General features: G+C 39.9%; 1 protein-coding gene and 1 pseudogene across 9 annotated transcripts in view; both read right to left on the minus strand.

Annotated features, from left to right (window-relative positions):
- Window positions 1-20,059, minus strand: part of UIMC1 (ubiquitin interaction motif containing 1) — a 137,831-nt gene that overhangs the window by 71,031 nt on the left and 46,741 nt on the right. The gene's annotated exons all lie outside the window — the stretch shown is intronic.
- Window positions 6-20,059, minus strand: part of LOC139184127 (selenide, water dikinase 1-like) — a 28,014-nt pseudogene continuing 7,960 nt past the window's right edge.

Genomic DNA, 20,059 nt, shown 5'->3' on the forward strand with positions numbered 1-20,059 from the left:
GTAAGAAGACAGGGAAAAGAGAGACAGTGACACTACAAACATTAAATAAGTGTGTACACAAGAAACAGAATTATTAAACTTTTCAAGAGAAGACACTAAAGACCACTTAGTACAATTTTGTGAATAAGGAAAGCTCCAAAAGGTAAGGTACAGGTAAAAATCAGTAGCAGCAGCTATAAGAGTCCAGGATTAACGAAACTGTGAGCTCCTATGAAGGCAGAGTTTCTGCCTACTTTTCTTCACTGTTGTATCTTCAGCACAAGAGAAGAGTACCTGGCTCCTGACAGGTAATATCTGGTGAATGAATAAGAGGAACTAACTCCCAATCCAGGGTTTTTCAATACCTATCACTTCATACTGACACATATTTGCTTTATGCTCAACATCAAGCCAGAGTAATTTTACTTTTCAGAATCTTCTGATTTATCCAATAGAAAAGAACATCTCTAAAGACCAGAGTGTCATCTGCAAACAGCATTTCCCATTAAAAGCAACTGGGGTACCCTGGAGAGGAATAGTTGACTGCAAGTCTGGAGAATGAAACATATTAATAGAAGATGAATTAGAATATCTGTCATATTTATGAGCAAAGAATCTACCAGATACTACTCGGGTCATATCAAAAGAACTTAAGACCCAACTTAAAAAGGTTCTCAATGGCCAAAAATGAGACCACTGAACATCAACAAGGATAATGAATACAATGAATTAAAACATACTAAATAAGTTTAACTGGAGAAGGGAATTGGCAACCCACTCCAGTATTCTTCCCTGGAGAAGTCCATGGACAGAGGAGCTTGGAAGGCTACAGTCTATGGGGTCACAAAGAGTTAGACACAACTGAGTGACTAACACACAAATAAGTTTAAATCTATAAGTTCATAATAGTACTTAAAAAAAACTAGTCACTGTTGAAGAATGTTAACAATATGTTATTCAATCAACAATGAATCAATTATTTTGAAAACTGGAAAAAAAAAAGGATAGAGAATCAAGCTTTTGTCCTATTCTTCCAATATAAGCTATACTACTAGATAACCAAATAGATGAAAAGAAGCTTTTCTTTAAAGAGTTGTAAGATGGTGTGGAGAAAAGGGAACCCTCTTGCACTGTTGGTGGGAATGTAAATTGGTACAGCCACTACGAAGAACAGTATGGAGATTCCCCAATAAACTAGGAATAAAACTACCATACTACCCAGCAATCCCACAACTGGGCATATACCCTGAGAAAAATCATTCTAAAAGGCACATGTACCCCAATGTTCATTGCAACACTATTTGCAATAGCCAGGACACAAAAGCAACCTAGATGTCCATCAACAGATGAATGGATAAAGTTGTGGTATATATGTGTGTGTGGTATATATATATATAACGGGCTTCCCTTGTGACTCAGCTGGTAAAGAATCTGCCTGCAATGCGGGAGACATGGGTTTGATCCCTGGATTGGGAAGATCCCCTGGAGAAGGAAATGGTTAACCACTCCAGTTTTCTGGCCTGGAGAATCCCATGGACTTTATAGTCCATGGAGTCACAAAGAGTTGGACACAACTGAGTGACTTTCACTCTCACCTATATATAATTGAGTATTATTCAGCCATAAAAAGGAACAAAGTCAGTTGTAGTGAGGTGGATGAACCTAGAGCCTGTTATGCAGGATGAAGTATGTCAGCAAAATAAAAACAAATATTCTATATTAACACATACATATGGAATCTAGAAAAATGGTACTGATTAACCTATTTGTAGACCAGCAATAGAGATGCAGACATAGAGAAAAGACTTGTTAGACACAGTGAGGGAAGGAGAGGGTAGAATGAATTGAGAGTAGCATTGAAACATACACATTACCATATGTAAAACAGATAACCATTGGGAATATGCTATATGATGCAGGGAGCTCGACCCAGTGCTCTGTGACAACCTAGAGAGGTGGGATGCCGGGGGGTGTGGCGGGGTGGGTAGTGGGGGGAGATGGGAGGGAGGTTCCAAAGGGAGAGGACATATGCATACCTGTGGCTGATTCATGCTGATGTATGGCAAAACCAATACAACATTGTAAAGCAATTATCCTCCAATTAAAAATAAATAAATTAAAAAAAAATACTTCAAAAGAAAATTATTCTAGCCAATAAATATAAAAAAGAATATTGCCATTTTGTATAATGCTTATGGACAAGATTCTGGCAGTGACTAACAAACTACACATATGACCCAGCAATCCCAATTCGAGCAATGTACTCTAACGATGTATTTTCAATTAAAAAAAAAATAAATATACACAAGACAGCATATTTAAAAAACAAAGACATCACTGTGCTGACAAAGGTCTGCAGTCAAAGCTATGGTTTTTCCAGTAGTGAGAGGGTAACAGGCAGGAAGGCCAAGGGTCTCCAAATGGAGGAAATAGGCTGCAAGTCTTAGACATTTTTTATCTCTTTTTTAAGCAGCAGGAGGAAACAAACCACAAGTGTCAGATTTTTTACCCTTCTCTATACAAATTTAAAAGGTTTTCCTTAAAATTCTGTGTTGCCATGACGACACCTGGTTCCACTTGAACTTAACTTTTCTCAAACCTTAAGCTAACCAATGCGTTTTTCTTATGGAAATGGTTTTCTTAAGCTATGTTAATGAACTATGTATTTACACTAGACTCTGTCTCTCTTGAAGTCTGTTCTGCTTAAGACTCAGATCACACTAGGACCACAGCCTTGTCTAACTCAATGAAACTAAGCCATGCCCGTGGGGCCACCCAAGACAGGCGGGTCATGGTGGAGAGGTCTGACAGAATGTGGTCCACTGGAGAAGGGAATGGCAAACCACTTCAGTATTCTTGCCTTGAGAACCCCATGTTATATCTACTACTGCATGCAGGAATCCCTCAGAAGAAATGGAGTAGCCATCATGGTCAACAAAAGAGTACGAAATGCAGTACTTGGATGCAATCTCAAAAATGACAGAATGATCTCTGTTCGTTTCCAAGGCAAACCATTCAGTATCACAGTAATCCAAGTCTATGTCCCAACCAATAATGCTGAAGTTGAACAGTTCTATGAAGACCTACAAGACCTTTATGAAGACCTACAACACCCAAAAAAGATGTCAAATTTGGAAAACTCAGCAGTGGCCACAGGACTGGAAAAGGTCAGTTTTCATTCCAATCCCAAACAAAGGCAATGCCAAAGAATGCTCAAACTACCACACAATTGCACTCATCTCACACGGTAGTAAAGTAATGCTCAAAATTGTCCAGGTCAGGCTTCAGCAATACGTGAACCGTGAACTTCCTGATGTTCAAGCTGGTTTTAGAAAAGGCAGAGGAACCAGAGATCAAATTGCCAACATCCGCTGGATCATCAAAAAAGCAAGAGAGTTCCAGAAAAACATCTATTTCTGCTTTATTGACTATGCCAAAGCCTTTGACTGTGTGGATCACAATAAACTGTGGACAATTCTGAAAGAGATGGGAATACCAGACCACCTGACCTGCCTCTTGAGAAACCTATATGCAGGTCAGGAAGCAACAGTTAGTACTGGACATGGAACAACACACTGGTTCCAGATCTGGAAAGGAGTACGTCAAGGCTGTATATTGTCACCCTGCTTATTTAAGTTATATGCAGAGTACATCATGAGAAATGCTGGGCTGGAAGAAGCACAAGCTGGAATCAAGACTGCCGGGAGAAATATCAATAACCTCAGATATGCAGATGACACCACCCTTATGGCAGAAAGTGAAGAGGAACTAAAGAGCCTCTTGATGAAGGTGAAAGAGGAGAGTGAAAAAGTTGGCTTAAAACTCAACATTCAGAAAACGAAGATCATGGCATCTGGTCCCATCACTTCATGGCAAATAGATGGGGAAACAGTGGCAACAGTGTCAGACTTTATTTTGGGGGGCTCCAAAATCACTGCAGATGGTTGACTGCAGCCATGAAATTAAAAGACGCTTGCTCCTTGGAAGAAAAGTTATGACCAACCTAGACAGCATATTGAAAAGCAGAGACATTACTTTGCCAACAAGGTCCATCTAGTCAAGGCTATGGTTTTTCCAGTGGTCATGTATGGATGTGAGAGTTGGACTGTGAAGAAAGCTGAGCGCTGAAGAACTGATGCTTTTGAACTGTGGTGTTGGAGAAGACTCTTAGAGTCCCTTGGACTGCAAGGAGATCCAACCAGTCCATTCTGAAGGAGATCAGCCCTGGGATTTCTTTGGAAGGAATGATGCTAAACCTGAAATTCCAGTACTTTGGCCACCTCATGCGAAGAGTTGACTCATTGAAAAAGACTCTGATGCTGGGAGGGATTGGGGGCAGGAGGAGAAGGGGACGACAGAGGATGAGATGGCTGGATGGCATCACTGACTTGATGGACGTGAGTCTGAGTGAACTCCAGGAGTTGGTGATGGACAGGGAGGCCTGGCGTGCTGCGATTCATGGGGTCGCAAAGAGTTGGACACGACTGAGCAACTGAACTGAACTGAACTGAAGGGCTTAACAAACCTGTATGTTTTACTCATACACTATTTTCTTAATCTATGTTAATGAAACTATATATTTATGTGCAAACCTGCCTTTCTTCAAGATTCATGTCAATCGTTTTATGGCCCAGGATGACTCACCTGGTGCCAATATTATCTCAACATGCATGTTGTGGGTGAGAGGGCTAGTACCACTCTGAGACATCTCCTTTCTCTAATTAACAGCTGGCTGATAGGTATATAACATACTGCTAAAGCCTAGCAGGGGGGCACTCTTTCTGCCCCCTTCTGATGTCTATGTCAGAAGCTTTATCCATCTCTTTCATACTTTAATAAAACTTTATCACGCAAAAGTTCTGAGTGATCAAGCTTTGTCACTGGCCCCAGATTGAATTCCTCTCCTCTGGAGGCCAAGAATCCCGACGTCTTCCATGGCCTAGCAACAACCTTTCATCTTGGGGCTCGTCTGGAACCCCTCATGCCAGAGGCAAGAACCGTAACCTGTAGAGCAACCAGCCTGCTTCAGCAGTCATGTACAGATGTGAGAGTTGGACCATAAAGAAGGCTGAGCACCGAAGAACTGATGCTTTCAAATTTTGGTGCTGGAGAAGACTCTTGAGAGTCCTTTGAACTGCAAAGAGGCCAAACCAGTCAATCCTAAAGGAAATCAACCCTGAATATTCATGGAAGGACTGATGCTAAAGCTGAAGCTCCAATATTTTGGCCACCTGATGTGAAGAGCCAACTCATTGAAAAAGACTTTGATGCTGGGAAAGATTGAAGGCAAAAGCAGAAGAGGGTGACAGAGGATGAGACGGTTAGATAGCATCACCAGTTCAATGGACATGAATTTGAGCAAACTCCAGGAGACAGTGAAGGACACAGGAGCCTGGCATGCTGTAGTCTATAGGGCTACAAATAGTTGGACACAACTTAGCGACTGAACAATGACAACAAAACCAAATATGTACTACATTTTTCACTGCAGCATTGTTTGAATTTGCAAAACAATGGAATCCACGTAATGACCATCACAGGACACTGCTTGAATAAATTTTGGTATTCATACATAAAACTGTAAAAAGAATAAGGAAGGTATCTATGCTCTAGGAATAGAATGATTGTAAAGATACAGTATCAAGCTAAAAAAAAGAAGCAAAACACAAAAGATTATATAGTATGCTAATTTTTGCCAAGAGTGACACAAGAAAGATGAATTAGAAACTAATTCAAATGGTTATATACAGGTAGTTGGGTACAAAGTGGGAGGGATAAGGGAGGGAGTGACATTTCTTGGACTATACCTTTTGGTATATCTTTGACTTAATCGGGTAAATGTTAAACCTGTTTTTAAAGTGTAAAATAAAATCAGTAAGGATAAGGGACCCCTAAGATTAAATTCCCAAAATAAAAAAATGCACCCAAATAAATTTAAAGTGATCTTAATGAGAATGAAAACAGATCAGAATTAACCAGTGAATGAATGTCAGATGGCCTTAGATTTTCTTTATAGAGAGGTTTTTTAACTATAAATTCAAATTCTTTAATAGATATACGGCTATTCAGATGTTCTCTGTTTTCTGTGTCAGTTTTCATAAATTATGTTTTTCAGTGATTTTTTTAATTTGTTCAATTAAGTCAGTATTTCTCAGTCCTTTTTTCATTACTATTCCCTGAAGAATACTTTCCAGACTTTTTTTTCCTAATCAAAATCTATGGAAGTACATAATGCAATGTTTACAGGGATATGAATAGCTTTACATGATCATATAAAAAAGAAGAAAAATTTCAAGTCAGAGATCTAAGCTTTTCTTTAATAAGCTAAACAATGAAGAGCAAAATTAACCCAAAGTAAGAAGAAAGTAATATAAAGAGCAGATATCAATGAAATAGAAGATTGAATACAACACAGAAAATAAAAATTAATAACAAAACTTGGTTCCATGAAAAGGTCAATAAAATTTATAAATCTCTGATTAGACTGATCAAGAAGAAAAAGAAAACATGTAAGTTAACAACACAGGAATAAGAGGGGATATATCACTACAGATTCTACAATCATGAAAAGAACAACAGAATACCATGGACAATTTTATGCCAATAAATTTGACAAACAAACATGCATTCTCAACTGGCATGATATCATCTCCAAGTGGACAAAAATTGGTTCTTGGAAGTCCAAGAAATCTTAACTTTCTTTATATATAAAACACAGGTGTATAAGTTGGTACATAAATAGGATATATAGCATTATCTAAGACGCTTACTCCTTGGAAGGAAAGTTATGACCAACCTAGATAGCATATTCAAAAGCAGAGACATTACTTTGCCAACAAAGGTTCGTCTAGTCAAGGCTATGGTTTTTCCTGTGGTCATGTATGGATGTGAGAGTTGGACTGTGAAGAAGGCTGAGCGCTGAAGAACTGATGGTTTTGAACTGTGGTGTTGGAGAAGACTCTTAGAGTCCCTTGGACTGCAAGGAGATCCAACCAGTCCATTCTGAAGGAGATCAGCCCTGGGATTTCTTTGGAAGGAATGATGCTAAACCTGAAATTCCAGTACTTTGGCCACCTCATGCGAAGAGTTGACTCATTGGAAAAGACTCTGATGCTGGGAGGGATTGGGGGCAGGAGGAGAAGGGGACGACAGAGGATGAGATGGCTGGATGGCATCACTGACTCGATGGACGTGAGTCTGAGTGAACTCCAGGAGTTGGTGATGGACAGGGAGGCCTGGCATGCTGTGATTCATGGGGTCGCAAAGAGTCGGACACGACTGAGCAACTGAACTGAACTGAACTGATGGCATTAAAATTTCACGGGGACAGTGGTGGCTAGGAAAAAAAAAGCCTAAAAAGGATCCTTCAGGGAACAGTAATGAAAAAAGGACTGAGAAACACTGACTTAACTGAAACAAAACAAACAAAAAAAAATCACTGAAAAACATAAATTACGAAAACTGACACAGAAGAAAAAGAGTATCTGAACAGCCTTATACCTACTAAAGAATATGAATCTGTAACTAAAAACCTCTCCATAAAGAAAATCCAAAGCCATCTGACATTCATCACTGGTGAATTCTAACAAAAACTAAAGAAAAAATAATAGCAACATAATTCAGAAAATAAGATATCAAGTCTCCCCAAATTGATTCAACACAATCCCAACGAAAATCCAAACAAGTTCATTAAACGTAATGTAATAAAAAATTCAGAAATAGATGCACAAATTTTTTTCAATTGATTTCTACCAACAAGCCTTTTCAACAAATGGTACCAGAACAACAGGATATCCATAAGGAAAAAAAAATGAAACCTTAACCCTTATCTCACACTATAGACAAAAATTAACTCAAAATGGAATACATATCTAGATATAAAAGCTAAAACTATAAAAATCCTAGAAGAAAACACAGGTGAAAATCTTTGTAACTGAGGGATAGTCAAATTTTGTTTACATATGACACAGAAAGAAAAAAGTAAATATAAAACTTCTCTTTGTTACAAAAATAAAAAGTACAAAAATAGTTTTTAATTAAAAAAAATTTTAAGTAAAAAAGAAAGAAAAGAAAAAGGTAAGTCACAAAATGGGAGAACATATTCACAATATATATAATCTGACAAAAGACTTGTATCCAAAGTATATGAAATACCTATACTTCATAGTAAGAAAACAAGCCATCTAATTTTATCAATAATGAACAACAGATCTGAAAATTTTGGAATAATCATTAAGCATAAGAAAAGATCATTAATCATGAGGAAAAGGCAAGTTAAAATGAGCTACCACTATATATCAATAGAATGGATAAAATGGAAAAGACTGACATTCTTACAACATGATTATTCATTCTTAATGAAGTCACTAAGTCATCAAGAAAATATTGATGTTGATTATATCCTCTGTGTTCAATTTAAGAGAAGGAAAACCATGTAATAATGCAAAATGAGTTCTTTGTAATATTCAGTCTTTTAAAATATCTTGTATTCCCTAATTAAGAGTCCCTTGGACAGCAAGGAGATCAAACCAGTTAATCTTAAAGGAAATCAACCCTGAGTACTCATTAGAAGGACTAATGCTGAAGTTGAAGCTCCAGTATTTTGGTCACCTGATGCAAATAGAAGACTCATTGGAAAAGTCCCAGATGCTGGGAAAGACAGAGGGCAGAAGAAGAAGGAGTCAGATAATGAGATGGCTGGATGTCATCACTGATACAATGGACATGAACTTGGGCAAACTTCAGGAGATGGTGAGGGACAGGGAAGTATGGTGTGCTGCAGTCCATGAGGTCACAAAGAGTCAAACACGACTAAAGGACTGAACAACATATTTCCTAAAGATTCTGCAGAGATGCAGGCTTTGCTATTACATTAACATGAAAATAAGAACTTAGTAAGGATTCTGTTCTCAACTACATAGACAGGAAACTCCACAGCCAGACTGAGGAAGGAAATGAAAGTCCCTCAGTCACGTCTGACTCTTTGCGACCCCAAGGACTGTATGTAGCCTGCCAGGCTCCTCTATCCATGGAATTCTCCAGGCAATTCTATTGGAGTGGGTTGCCGTTCTCTTCTCCAGGGGATCTTCCCAACCCAGGGATCAAACCCAGGTCTCCCACATTGCAGGCACATTCCTTACCATCTGAGCCACCAGGGAAGCCCCCACAGCCAGACTACCTGGGTTTAATTCTTGATTTCATGCTTTTTTAATTGTAAAATTTCGAGCAGGTTATTTATCCTCTAAACCTGGATACTGGTGCTAGTCTGTGATAATCTCCCTCCCTTTTTTTTCTTTGTGTCTTTTAATCCGCATGACCATATATCTAGAGTAAATATAAACATACTCTTAACATTAGAATTCTCATATAAATACTATGATTTAATAATACTTGTTTTACTTCACACACAAGAAAAACAGAGGTAATAGTATTTAAGTCTGTTACGATGGTTAAATAATACATGAAAAATATTTAGAATAGTACCTGGCACATAACAAGTGTCTAATAACTGTTTATTATTACTCTCAATTAACAAATTATTTACTGTTATTACATTTTATTTAAAGAAATCCAAAACTTCAGATTATTGTTTTTCACTAACAATAACACCTGTCTTCCTAGGTGGCTCAGTGGTAAAGAATCCTCCTGCCAATGCAGGAAATGCAGGTTTGATTCCTGGGTCAAGAAGATGCCCTAGAGAGGAAATAGCAACCCACTCCAGGATTCTTGCCTGGAAGATCCCAAGGACACAGGAGCCTGTCGGGCTACAGTCCATGGGGTCACAAAAGAGTCAGATACAACTAGCAAGTGAACAACAAACAATAACATACAAGCACATAATCTGACAAAGCCACCACTACATATTTACTCTAACCACAATCAGAATTAAAAGGACATTCTTATTCACTAGTTACTGACTCTTAGTTTTTATATAACCATGATCTGAGACTAAAGTCTAATAAACATCACTACTGACTAGGACATATTTTACCTAACCTCTCTACAATATAAGAACCCAACCATTAGAAGAAAGGGAGAAACAAACTGGAATTCCAGCCAGGAGGAAATGTCAGCAAGTGTCAACATTAGAATCTCTAACTGAATTGGCTCAACTAGCTTATCAAATGATTCTGATTATGTTCTTCAAAATTTATGATCTCCCAACATTCAGGTTCAGAGAAGGCAACGGCACCTCACTCCAGTACTCTTGCCTGGAAAATCCCATGGGTGGAGGAGCCTGGAAGGCTGCAGTCCAGGGGTTGCTAAGAATTGGACACGACTGAGCGACTTCACTTTCACTTTTCACTTTCATGCATTGGAGAAGGAAATGGCAACCCACTCCAGTGTTCTTGCCTGGAGAATCCCAGGGACTGCGGAGCCTGGTGGGCTGCTGTCTATGGGGTCGCACAGAGTCAGACACAACTAAAACGACTTAGCAGCAGCAGCAGCAACATTGAGGTTGGCCCACTAAGATGTGTAAACAGGCTGTTAACAATCCAAACAATCCAGAACACAAAAACAGATATAACCTGTAAAAGTTGTGGTTATTTAAAAAGGTTGAGGGGCTTCCTGTGGTCCAATGGTTAAGAATTCACCTTCCAATGCAGGAAATGGGGGTTTGATCCCTGGTTGGGGAAGTAAGATCCCACACGCCACAGGGCAACAACTCCATGTGCCACAACCACTGAGCCTGCGTGCTCTAGAGTCCATACAACAAAATTACAGAAGCCCACGCACTGCAATGAAGACCCAGCACAGCCTAAATAAGTAAGTAAACCGAGAGAACAGAACAAATGTTCTGACATAGCACATTTCATGCAACAACAAAAGATAAATTATCTTCCTGCCCAAATCTTTTCCTAAGAACTTTTTTTTGCAAAACAGACATAGCTCTGCAACTGTGATAAACTTAATATATCTACATGTTGCCAGTTACAAGTTTATAAAACACTTTTGAAAGCATCAAGACACTGTGTAGGCACCTGTATACATGTACATTCTCAAACAAAGTGATACCACTTCTGGGAGTTTATCCTGAACAATCACTGAAAAGAAAAACTGTGTTATACACAAAAAGATGTTCATTACACTAGAACCTGGGCTTCCTTGGTGGCTCAGTGGTATAAGAATGCAATGCAGGAGATCTGGGTTCAATCCCTGGGTTGGGACGATCCTGTGGAGAAATAAATAGCAACCCACTCCAGTATTCTTGCCTAGAGAATCCCATGGACAGAGGAGCACAGCAGGCTACAGTCCACAGGGTCACAAAGAGTTGGACAGGACTGAGCGGGTAATACACAAACACAAACACACACACACACACACACACACACACACTATAACCTACAAGGTGACTGACTTAAGTTTCCCAAAAACAAAGCCACTGTTAAGTTATATAAGGCATGTTAACTCAAGAGACTCATATGTTATCAAAATACTAATCATGAAGATATATAAAAATGATAAAAGTCTATAAAAGCCATATGAAAATATAATGGAAATTATAGAACCAACTTCTGATTCCACATGTAAGAAACCTGGAAGTAAGTCACCGCTTTGTCCTAAAGAGTAAAAAGCTATTAATAAAGCAACTGAAAAAATCAACAACTCTTCCTGGATCTGTGAGAAAGGAGGGCACAAGGCACATTGCTGCCCCCAAGACAGAGAGAGAAACAAGGGAATACAGGGGGTCATGGCTTATCAGAGCAGAGATTCAAGAGTAAAAACAACACAGAAATCAGTGCCAAGAAAACCTGAACTGTAAGGGACAAATTGCTGGAGGCTTGGTGTGGACAAGTCTGGGAGTTAAAAATTCCAGGGAAAAGGGGGCCCACCAGGTTCTCACAATAAATATAAGAGAAACTTCCTCTTAAATGTCCCAAAGACAGTAGAGGGGAGGAGCTATTTTGAAATTTATCAGGGCACTCTGTTCTTTCCAGCAAGGCTTGCCCTAGGAGAAACTAAGTAATCAGTCTAGGCTAACAGTATAACTGATGTGTGAGAAGGGACATACCAAACTCCAAGGTACTCTAGCCATCCTCTCCCACCTAAAGAGGGAGGAAAAAATTAGAAACACTTGTGAAGTTCACAGACTGAAATACTGAGAACTAATTAGGGAACTTCCCTGGTAGCTCAGATAGTAAGGAATCTGCCTCCAAGACAGGAGACCCGGGATGGATCCCTGAATCAGGAAGATCCCCTGGAGAAGGAAATGGCAACCCACTCCAGTATTCTTGCCTGGGAAATCCCATGGACAGAGTCGGACACAACTGAGAGACTTTCACTTCACAATCAGGGAACTACAGATACTTCCCTTATTAGCCACACCTAATACCACATTACTAAAGGCCTATTTAGAGTAGTTTCTTTTACCTGATACATCGTGTCTAGCTATCAAAAAAACATTACAAGTCACACTAAAAGGCAAAAACTACGATTTGAAAAGATAGACTATGCATCAGAATCAGACATGGTACTAATGCTGGAATTATCAGGCTAGAATTTAAAACAATTATGATTAATATAAGGGCTTTAAAGGATAAATTAGAGCACAAACAAGGTCAGATGGGAAATGTAAATAGAGAGATGGAAATCCTAAGAAAGAAACAAAAAGAAATACTAAAGATTAAAAACACTGTAACAGAAATGAAGAATGCTTTGGATGGGTTTATCAGTAGACTGTACACACCTTTAAAAAAGAACCTGAGCTTGAAGACATGTTAATTGAAACCACCAAAACTAAAACATAAAGAGAACAAAGACTGAAAAGGATAAGACAATATTCAAGGACTGTGGAACAACTACAAAAAGAGTAATAAAAACATAATGCAACTGCCAGAAGGATGAGAAAAATAGAAGCGAAAGAATTATGTGAAATAATAATGACTCAGAATTTCCCCAAATTAAGGTCAGATACTAAACTACAGATCCAGGAAGCTTAAGGAACACTAAACCAGGAGATCCCGCAAGACAAAAGAGTAAAATAAGGAGGGCACCTTCCTCCCCACAAATACGTCAAAAACATATCTGTGTATGGAACAGCTCCTACAGAACACCTTCTGAAAGCTGGCAAGACCCCAGACTTCCAAAAAGGCAAACCAATCTCCACAGAATGAGGTAGGAGAAAAGTTGTAAGAGAAAAAAGAGACAAAGGATTTGGGATGGAGACCTACACCTTGGGGAGGGAGCCATGAAGAAGAAAAAGTTTCTGCACACTTGGAAACCCCCTCACTGCAGAGTTGGAGAAGAGCTTTGGAACCCCAGAGGGGAATGCAGCAACATGTGCTCAGAAGGCAAAATGGAAAGAAATCACCACAGAGATTGTTGCTGACCAGCACTTACCAGCCAAGATGCTGTTGGCATGCCCTGCTGCAGCCAGTATGGGCTGGGTAGAGGGCTTTGGGGGCTGGACCCTAGGGAGAGGACTGGGATTGACTGCTGTGAAGATACTCTGAAGTGGCTAGTATAACACAACTGATGGAGTCCAGGGAGTTAGGCCTGACAGAGAGACAGGAGATCATTGCTGTGGGGATCCCCAAAAACTGTGCACTCACTGACAACAGGACCCAGCCTTCAAGAGTGCCATAGGTGCGACAAGCCCCAGCTATGGACTGAGACCCCAGAGGCAGATACGCTGGCCAGCCACCACCAAAGCCGGCACAAGTGCCAGAGGTGGCACGAGCTGCAAATGCAACTTATGATCCCAGAGAGAGGCACTCAGGCCAACTGGCCACTGTCAAAGCCAGGGCAAGTGCAATAGGCAGGGAACAAACTGCGGCTGCGGTCCCAACCCCAAGGTAGCAGCTGCGACCAAGCTGTCAGCAGGCAGAGGTCACAGTCCACACTTTCCTGTGGGCTTATGTGGCTTGGCTCTAACAAGGGACACACAACCAGGGACCAACTATCCTTCAGTTCAGTTCAGTTAAGTTCAGTCACTCAGTCGTGTCCGATTCTTTGCAACCGCATGAACCGCAGCACACCAGGCCTCTCTGTCCATCACCAACTTCCAGATTCCACCCAAGCTCATGTCCATCAAGTCGGTGATGTCATCTAATCATTTCATCCTCTGTCGTCCCGTTCTCCTCCTGCCTTCAATCTTTCCCAGAATCAGGGTCTTTTCAAGTGAGTCAGCTCTTCGCATCAGGTGGCCGAAGTATTGGAGTTTCAGCTTCAACATCAGTCCTTCCAATGAACACCCAGGACTGATCTCCTTTAGGATAGACTGGTTGGATCTCCTTGCAGTCCAAGGGACTCTCAAGAGTCTTCTCCAACACCACAATTCAAAAGCATCAATTCTTTGGCACTCAGCTTTCTTTATAGTCCAACTCCTACATCCATACATGACCACTGGAAAAACCATAGCCTTGACTAGACGGACCTTTGTTGACAAAGTAATGTCTCTGCCTTTCAACATGCTGTCTAGGTTGGTCATAACTTTCCTTCCAAGGAGTAAGCGTCTTTTAATTTCATGGCTGCAATCACCACCCACAGTGATTTTGGAGCCCAGAAAAATAAAGTCAGCCACTGTTTCCACTGTTTCCCCAATCTATTTCCCATGAAGTGATGGGACCAGATGCCATGATCTTTGTTTTCTGAATGTTGAGCTTTAAGCCAACTTTTTCACTCTCCTCTTTCACTTTCATCAAGAGGCTCTTTAGTTTCTCTTCACTTTCTGCCATGAGGGTGGTGTCATCTGCATATCTGAGGTTATTGATATTTCTCCCGGCAATCTTGATTCCAGCTTGTGCTTCTTCCAGCCCAGTGTTTCTCATGATGTACTCTGCATATAATTTAAATAAGCACGGTGACAATATACAGCCTTGACGTACTCCTTTCCAGATCTGGAACCAGTCTGTTGTTCCATGTCCAGTTCTAACTGTTGCTTCCTGACCTGCATACAGGTTTCTCAAGAGGCAGGTCAGGTGGTCTGGCATTCCCATCTCTTTCAGAATTGTCCACAGTTTATTGTGATCCACACAGTCAAAGGCTTTGGAATAGTCAATAAGGCAGAAATAGATGTTTTTCTGGAACTCTCTTGCTTTTTTGATGATCCAGCGGATGTTGGCAATTTGATCTCTGGTTCCTCTGCCTTTTCTAAAACCAGCTTGAACATCAGGAAGTTCACGGTTCACGTATTGCTGAAGCCTGGCTTGGAGAATTTTAAGCATTGCTTTACTAGTATGTGAGATGAGTGCAACTGTGCGGTAGTTTGAGCATTCTTTGGCATTACCTTTCTTTGGGACTGGAATGAAAACTGACCTTTTCCAGTCCTGTGGCCACTGCTGAGTTTTCCAAATTTGCTGGCATGTTGAGTGCAGCACTTTCACAGCATCATCTTTCAGGATTTGAAATAGCTCAACTGGAATTCCATCACCTCCACTAGCTTTGTTTGTAGTGATGCTTCCTAAGGCCCACTTGGCTTCACATTCTAGGATGTCTGGCCCTAGGGGAGTGTATGAACCACCTCAGACTATAGCAACTTCTCACAGGCCTCTGCTGAAGCAGGTACTCCCCACACACCCCAATAGTGTCTGCCATACCCCTCCATCTCCCCAGCCTGACTGAGAGATGAGCCATAATAAGATGCTATTTTCACCCCCTCTTGTCTTGGCAGGGAACAGACACCAGAGGGTTGCCTACAAGCAGCTGTTACTGGTATTCAGTCACTAAGTTGTGTCTGACTCTTTGTGAATCCATGGACTGTAGCATGCCAGGCTCCTCTGTCCTCCACTATATCCTGGAGTTTGCTCAAATTCATGTCCATTGAGTCAGTGATGTTATCTAACCATCTCATACTCTGTTGCCCCTTCTCCTCTTGCCTTCAATCTTTCCCAGCACCAAGTCTTTTCCAATGGATTGTTTCTTCTCATCAGGTGGCCAAAGTATTGAAGCTTCAACAGAGGTGGGACCAAAACCAAAGCTAAGCTCCAGAGACTATGTGAACAAAGAGGAAGGGAAGGCACTCTTGCAGCTACAGGTGCAGCAGATTAAATATCTGCTATCAGCCTGAGACTGTAGACTTTGGAGCAATGTATGTCAATAAAATGGACAATCTGGAAGAAATGGACAAATTCTTAGAAAAGTATAACCTTCCAAGACTGAACCAGGAAGAAACAGGAAATATGAACAGACCAATCGCAGGCACTGAAATCAAAACTACAATCAAAAATCTTCCAACAAACAAAAGCCCAGGACCAGACCAGATGGCTTCACAGGTGAATTCTACTGAACATTTAGAGAAGAGTTAACATCTATCCTCCTCAAATTCTTCCAGAACACTGTAGAGGAAGAGAAACTCCCAAACTCATTCTATAAGGCCACCATCACCCTGATACCAAAACCAGATGAAGACATTACAAAAAAAGACAATTACAGGCCAATATCACTGACGAACACAGATGAAAAAATTCAAAACAAAATTTTAGCAAACAGAACCCAACAACATATTAAAAGGATCATACACCATGATCAAGTGGGGTTTATCCCGGGGCTTCTCCAATATACACAAGTCAATGTGATACACCATATTAACAAACTGAAAGATAAAAAGTATACCATCATCTCAATAGATACAGAGAAAGCTTTTGACAAAATTCAACACTCATTTATAATTAAAAACTCTCCAGAAAGTAGGCACAGAAGGAACCTACCTAAACATAATAAAGGCCATATACAACAAACCCACAGAAAACATTCTCACTGTTCAAAAACTAAAAGTATTTTCACTAAAATCAGGAACAAGACAAGGGTAATCACTCTCACCATTATTATTCAATATAGTTTTGGAAGTCCCAGTAACAACAATCAGAAAAATAAATAAAAAACATCTAGATTGGAGAAGTTAAAGTAAAACTCTCACTATTTGCAGATGACATGATATTATACATAGAAAACCCTAAAGACGCCACCAGAAAATTACTAGAGCTAATCAATGAATATAGTAAAGTCACAAGATATCAAACACACAGAAATCCCTTGCATTCCTATACACTAACAATAAAAAATAAGAAAGAGAAATTAAACAATTCCATTAACTATTGCAACAAAAAGAATAAAATACCTAAGAGTAAACTTACCTAAAGAGACAAAAGACCTCTATGCATAAAACTATAAGACATGATGAAAGAAATCAAAGATGACACAAACAAATAGAGAGATATAACATGTTCTTGGATTGGAAGAATTAATATTACGATAACACTACCCAAAGCAATCTACAGATTCAATGCAATCCCTATCCAACTACCAATGACATTTTTCACAGAACTAGAACAGAAAATTTCACAATCTGTATGGAAACACAAAAGACCCCAAACAGCCAAAGCAGTCTTGAGAAAAACATACCTGGAGAAATCAACTTTCCTGCCTTCAGACTATACTACAAAGCTACAGTCATCAATACAGTATGCTATTGGCACAAAAGCAGAAATATAGACCAATGGAACAAGATAAAAAGCCCAGAGATAAACCCACACACCTATGGGCACCTTATCTTTAACAAAAGAAGCAGGAATATATACAATGGAGAAAAGACAGTCTCTTCAATAAGTGGTGCTGGGAAAACTGGACAGCTACATGTAAAAGAATGAAACTAGAACACTTCCTAATATCATACACAAAATAAACTCAAAATGGATCAAAGATTTAAATGTAAGGCCAGAAACTATAAAGTTCTCAGAGGAAAACATAGGCAGTATAGTCTTCAACACAAATTATAGCAAGATCCTATTTGACCTACCTCCTAGAGTAATGGAAATAAAAACAAAAATAACCAATGAGACCTAATTAAAATTAAAAGCTTTTGCACAAGAAAGGAAAGATTAAACAATTTTAAAAGACAACCCTCAGAATGGGAGAAAATAACTGCAAATGAAGCAACTGACAAAGGATTAATCTCCAAAATATATATGCAACTCATACAGCTCAATATCAAAAAATGAACAGCCCAATCAAAAAATGAGCAGCAGAAACAGATATTTCTTCAAAGAAGACATACAGATAGCTAATAAACACATGAAAAAATTGCTCAACATCACTTAGAGAAATGCAAATCAAAACTACAATGAGGTATCACTTCATACCAGTCAGAATGACCATCAACAAAAAAACTACAAAAATAAATGCTGGAGAGGATGTGGATAAAAGGGAACCCTACTGCCCTCTTGGTGGGAATGTAAATTGATACAGCCACTATGGAGAACAGTATGGAGATTCCTTAACAAACTAGTAATAAAACTACTATATGACCCAGCGATCCCACTACTGGGCAAATACTCTGAGAAAACCACAATTCAAAATGACACAAGCACCCCAGTCTTCACTGCAGCACTACTGACAATAGCCAGGACAGGGAAGCAACCTAGATGTCCATCAACAGATGAATGGATAAATAAGTTGTGGCATATATATACAATGGCATAATACTCAGCCATAAGAAGTAATGAATTTGAGTCAGGTGTAATGAGGTGGACGAACCTAGAGCGTGTTACACAGAGTGAAGTAAGTCAGAAAGAGAAAAACTAATACTGTATATTATTAACACATATATAAGGAATCTAAAAAATAGTACTGATGAACCTTTTTATTTATTCTCTATGCAGACACAGAGAATAGTCTGGTAGACACAGAGGGGGACAGAGAGGGTAGGACAAATTGAGAAAGTATCACTGACATATATACACTATGCTTATTCACACAGTCCTGTCCAACTCTTTGCAACCCCATGGACTATAGACTGCCCAGCTCCTCTGTCCATGGGGATTCTCCAGGTGAGAATACTGGAGTGGGTTGCCATGCCCTCCTCCAAGGGATCTTCCCAACCCAGGAATGGAACCCTGGCCTCACACATTGCAGGCAGATTCTTTACCGTGTGAGCCACCAGGGAAGCCCATGAATACAGCAGTGGGTAGCCTACCCCTTTATACAATATCAAGTGTAAACAGGTACTAGCAGGAAGCAGCTCTATAACACAGGGAGCCCAGCCTAGTGCTCTGTGATAACCTATTGCGGTGGAATGGTAGGGAGAGACTCAAGACTTTTTATCAAGTCATAAAAATATGACCGATTCATGTTGATGTACGGTAGAGACCAGCACAACACTGTAAAGCCATTATCCTTCAATTAAAAAAAAAAAAAAAAACCAACCAGCAAAAATGCACCCCCAAAACTATACCAAGGCATATAGTTTTCAAACTGCTGAAAATCTAAGATAAAGTGCTGACAAAAGCCATAGGGAAAAAACATCTTACCTATACAGCACCAAAGATAAGAGTTACATCCGACTTCTCAGAAACCATTCAAGCAATAGGAAAGTAGAGTAAAATATTGTTGAAAGATGTTCTTTAGACAGAAGGAATATTATCTAGGTCAGACTCAGATCTACATTAACAAAGGAAGAATACCAAAGAAGGACTAATTGAAGACAAAGTAAAAACTTTTATTTTTCTTATTCTTTCTTTGTTCATAGTCTTTAATTGAAATGACAATAAAAGAAATAGCTATTTAAAACAAAATCACATAGCTGCTTCAGCCTAGATTAAGAAGTGGCACCGGGTGTGGGGTTCACATCCTGGGTGGGCAACTGCAACGCAACCTCAATGATCTGGGGTTTGTCTATGATCCTGGCTGTGTGGTTGCCCTTCTCCATAATCTCAATGCATACCTGTTGGCCTTCACCGTATTTCAGATCAGATCAGATCAGATCAGTCACTCAGTCGTGTCAGACTCCTTGTGACCCCATGAATCGCAGCATGCCAGGCCTCCCTGTTCATCACCAACTCCGGGAGTTCACTGAGACTCATATCCATCGAGTCAGGGATGCCATCCAGCTGTCTCATCCTCTGCCATCCCCTTCTCCTCCTGCCCCCAATCCCTACCAGCATCAGAGTCTTTTCAATGAGTCAACTCTTCACCTGAGGTGGCCAAAGTACTGGAGTTGCAGCTTTAGCATCATTCCTTCCAAAGAAATCCCAGGGCTGATCTCCTTCAGAATGGACTGGTTGGATCTCCTTGCAGTCCAAGGGACTCTCAAGAGTCTTCTCCAACACCACAGTTCAAAAGCATCAATTCTTTGGCGTTCAGC

This window comes from Bos indicus, chromosome 7 (genome assembly GCF_029378745.1).
Source record: "Bos indicus isolate NIAB-ARS_2022 breed Sahiwal x Tharparkar chromosome 7, NIAB-ARS_B.indTharparkar_mat_pri_1.0, whole genome shotgun sequence".
Taxonomy (NCBI): Eukaryota; Metazoa; Chordata; class Mammalia; order Artiodactyla; family Bovidae; genus Bos; species Bos indicus.